We start from the raw sequence: 5,109 nt of genomic DNA on the forward strand, positions 1-5,109 counted from the left end.
GGCCCCACTATCACTGTATTACACGGGTATGGCCCACGTAACAAGATGAACATTGATTCAGCATTACGGATGATCGATAATGAAATAAGTAACTTCAGGGCCAAATTAAAATGCAAGCTGGCTTGATGCTGCCAGACTCTGTGAGAGGTGACAGCAGGAGAGAGGAAAGTAGAGGGAGGGAGAGGGAAAGGCAGAGAGTCGGAGAGGGGAAAGAAAGACTACAAGCTTGTAGCAAATGAGAGTTCCCTGTATATTGTAATGATGATGTTTTAAAGATGTTAACAGTTATCAAGGCAATGACAATAACCTTGATGCGTACAGTAGCTAATGGCTATTACAAATAGACTTATCTGATAATACTTTTTTGTTTCTTTATTCACAATTATAAGAAAATTACATTTCAATTTTAACAACACACTCGCACCAAGACTGTATAATGTAATTTTTTTCTTTGGGTTTTGTTCAAAATCTAGAGCCTTAATTTAAACATCTCTTTATGGTTTTATTATTTATATTATTTATATTATTTATAAATTAATTCTAGCTTTACTTTACATTTCTGAAGTCGATGAACCAATCTGTGAATTTGTTCGCTTGTTAATTTGAAACACTGAAATATTTGAGAGCCTGTGGATATGTGGCTTAATATTGACCCTGGCATCAGAGAACACTGATGGATAAAATGATCTGTTGCATCTAGCTGATGGTGCTAATTTGAAGACATTCATTTTAATATTTCTTTAATTAGTGTATTTGTCAGACAGTGGCCATTTATTAAAAAAAGTGCCCTTGTCAGCCTGGAAAGTATCTTAATAAAAACACTTTTAGCTCATCATTCCAGCACTTTTCTTGATCCCTTGATTTTTATAATGCTTTCATAGGGGTCGTACAAAAGATGCATTTTCTCTAAGCTGAAAATTATACAATTTTCCAGAACAATGTTCTGCTTCTCTACTTTTGCAGATTTGGTCTCACGGTCTGTGGAGACAAACCATCATCCATTCATTCACAAAGTGTATATCAACACCAACTATTTACCAAGACTATCCGACAAAAGCACTTATGCAACCCATGCTCTGTCTGTTTCATGAAAGCATAACGTGGTTAGTCTTGATCCAGTGGTAGCCAATGATGCCCTTTTATGGCACCACAGCTCGACACTGTGGCTGGGCTAATATCAGTTTCTCAGCACTTTTGGCCTACTGAGCCAGACAAAGCCACAGTCTTTCCAGCTGTTGCTGCTGCCGGCTGGGGCTGGAGAAGAGGCAGCTGTACCAACATGGGTCAGAGGAGCCTCCTCATCATTGTGGTGGCCTGGACCTTGCAGGGGGTATATGATAGATAGTAGATGGCAAGGTGAAGGAACTAAAAGAGGATTTAAAATTCTGATATTACTGCCAAGTAACCGAATCTCATCATGATGCAGCAGTGACCGTGTCTAATCAAAGATGGATAGTTGTAGAAGACGCTGAAGTGCCTTTGTGATGATAATACAAGTCTGGAAAAGTTGACCAGCCAGTATCAACCATGCTGATATTGGTCTAATGCCAACATTCACATAAGTAAGCCATGATGAAAGACTAAAGTGTTCAAGGTTACATTACTAAAGTATTAGGAAGTTGTTGGTTTTTTTTGTCTTTTGCCTGTACCATGCACCTGATCATCTAAAGGTGCATGGTGCATCTAAAAATTACTTGTCACAGCATAGTAAAATTATGAATTACCATTCTGATTCAGTCATTCTATTTGGGAAATATCATTAAAGAGCCTTATTTATAATGGTGTTTGTCAATTAGCTAATTTGTCCGGAGGGTAAAACTTATTGACCCCTCGTATCAAAATTTACAAGCACTGAACACAAGAGAACCATAAGACTGTTGAGATAAATGGTCATGTTTGAGTTAACTGTATCATGATATTACCCCAGTGAAAACTTTCAACTCATTTGTCTTTGTTTTATAATTAGCAGTTCCTTATTAATTATTTACCAAGTGTAGCAGAATTTTCCATTTTGTTCTTTTTAAGATTCAAATAGGATTCAGTCACCAAGGGAGAACTACAAGGTTATGACAAATTCTTCATCCCATCTAGCAAAAAAAAAAAAAAAAGTTACTGTTGGGGTTCTAATTTAAGAAAGAAGCTGTTACTGGTGATGGAAAAATGACAAGGTTACCTGGAAAGGTTATTTTGTTACAAATGAGCAGCATAAACAGCATGAGAAAATACCTTGTGCTCTCCTTGGCATCTTGGTCCACCATTTAGCAATCCATTTTCCATGAAGTAACATTAGGATGTATGAGAACAAATACTGTAATGGTATGATGGTATGTTATGAAGGTTGGCGGGTGTGTAGACCTTTTATAATCTGTCCTATTGAGTGGCTCAACATGCCAAACGACTGAGGTCAAAGGAGACTTATCCTCAGCAGTCTAGCCCAGATAAAGATTCACAGACCTAAACCAAAGTACTTGTTCTGGGACTTTAAAAAGATATCATTGTGACCCACTGTGTTTAGAACACCAGCTAGGTCTAAGGGAGAACTTGATTTGCATTGTTCTGCTTTAATCAGTGTTGGGGAGTAACGGAATACATGTACCACCATTACATATTTAAAATACAAAATATAAGTAACAGTTACCGTTTAAAAAGGTGGTATTCAGAATACAGTTACTTTGTTGAAATGAATGGATTACATGGCGGTATTTTCCTGTTTCATAAGGCTATGCCCTCTTTATTTTTGGTTTCCACGCTGGTGGAAACCAAAAATACGAGTACGAGTGACAACTCATACAAGTACGAGTTGTCACCGAGCAGAAACGGGAGATGGAAGCATGTAAATATAATAATAACCACTGTAGCCAAGAAGAGTGCCTGATGAGCACAGTTGTAAGTAAGCTTAAGACTCGACTGTACACTGTGTTCGTGTTTTCTTCCGAAACAGTAAGTTCCTTTGGAGCAGCTTTTCAACACTTCTCTCTGTCTCTCGCTAGCAAAGTTGACCCAGACAACAAAGTAAAGCTAGTTTTGCTATGGCGAATAACCTTCAGTAAATGTAATAAATCACACAGCAATAGTACATTCATGTAGTTGTAAAAAGCATGATAATATATTAAGTAATCGTGAATGTATTCAGAATACGTTACTCTCATTGAGTAACAAAATACATTTTGGGGCATGTATTCTGTAATCTGTAGTGGAATACATTTTAAAAGTAACCTTCCCAACACTGGTTTTAATGCACAATCAAAACTGCTTATAGTTTTGTTAATTTCTAGTTTACAACTCAAAAAGATTAAAGACTGCCAATTGTATGTAGTATTTAAAATCTTTACAGACTGGTACACTTTAGCTCTGTACATTACCTCTAGTGGTGGCCCAGAGAAATATATTGAATTCTTTATGATATCCATTGAACACTGGTTAATTATAGTTCCCTCAGGATCAGAACTGGATATTGGTGCTCAAAGTATTTTTTAGCACTTTCATTTGGAGGTGCCTAACCCTGGCTGGTATCAAGTTATCCGCAAAGTTTTGCCAAAAACAAATGTTTGGATTTCCACTTCAATTTGCTGTTGATATTCACAGCATCAATAGGATCAATACATACATTTTGGATGATCCCTGATTTTTTAAATGTTTCTTTTTTCTTTCTTTTTTTTTTCTTTTGCCAAAATGTCACCTGAAATTTTCATACAAGCTTATTCATGAAATTATGTAATCAAATTTCAAAGGAAATCCATGCCCATAAATTGTTTTGATTTTCAGCATCCCCTTTGCCTTGCCTTTACTACATTCTGGCCTACCACTGGCATGAAAACTCTAAAAATGTCTGTGTTGTCAGTATGTTGTTCACCCAGGCCAACAGTTTCATATTAAGGTGTAATGAACAGTATATTCTCCAAGGTATGCCCAACAAACAAGACCAACAATCCCAAACAAACATGTCTTTTACTCATATTTGGGTTTAGTATGTGTGTACATGGAACCCACACAGACATGCACTAACAGACGTGTGTATGTGTGTGCATGAAAGTGTGTTTGTCTGGTGCTATCTCTTGTACAACAAGCACTGGAGCAAGACTGGACCCAGCTGTCAGGTCACTGCTGTCACAACCAATAATGATTACCCTCTCCCTGCTCTTCAATTGCTGCTCCATAACCACCAACGCAGGGGAGATACGCCCCTTTTAAGAGAACAATGCATCCATGAGTGGGCCTCATCATTGCCCACGCCCACTCTTATCAACCCTCTGAGGGCCCACAGACCCCATCTCTGTATGTGTGTGGATATCTGCTAATCTTTGTGTATCTGTCAGATTTTTCCAATAGGCACCGGTGGCCTGACATTCTCTCTATAGACCCAGAATGATTCCAGCCCTTCTGGCACAGGCAGATTATTTACCAGTCAATATATACTGTCTGAAGATTTTTATTTCTTTTCTTTTTTTTAATGATAGTCTGTCACTGCTAAGCCATGAAGACACTTATGTTAAACTTTCATCTCTCTGTCTCTCTCTTACTCTGTTTAAATCCATGACTCAAAAGGACACCAAGTTCAGCATATGTCAAACCTCTACCCACTCTCCAAGCAAACATATTAGTAGACTTAAACGATATGTACATCGCTCATCAGCATCATTTGGTGGGATTGGGCTGCCATTAGACCATATATTAAAGAGGCCTCGTAGCCTGTCATCCTTGCCTGCCCATGTCTAATGAAACGAGTGCCCCAGAGCAGCAGTGGATTAGGAACACAGGCAAGTGAGTATATACTCATGTATATATATGTGTGATTATATATAGGAAAAGTGTCTGCATGCTATTCCCCAGGTCCCTTTAAGCTTCCTGACCAGCAAAGCATTCAAGCCCCGTGTGGCAAGGTGGAAGAGGAAAATCACTAATGCTCTTAGCATCAAACAATAAATCCTGAAGTTATTTGCCACCATGTTTAATTAAATATTTGGAGAAGAAAACCCTGTGATTGATTCCCTTTCTGCATTGATCCAACATTGATTGTGCTCTGTTTTGTTGCCCCAGCTGGGTTAATGCTAAATGGTGGCTGAGTTGCTGGAATAAATTGTTAGCAACCACCAGTGCAGAAACAAAAAT

Source organism: Rhamphochromis longiceps, linkage group LG1 (genome assembly GCF_057381845.1).
Source record: "Rhamphochromis longiceps isolate RC_006_pf linkage group LG1, R_longiceps_female_GT1.1, whole genome shotgun sequence".
In the NCBI taxonomy this organism is placed as follows: domain Eukaryota; kingdom Metazoa; phylum Chordata; class Actinopteri; order Cichliformes; family Cichlidae; genus Rhamphochromis; species Rhamphochromis longiceps.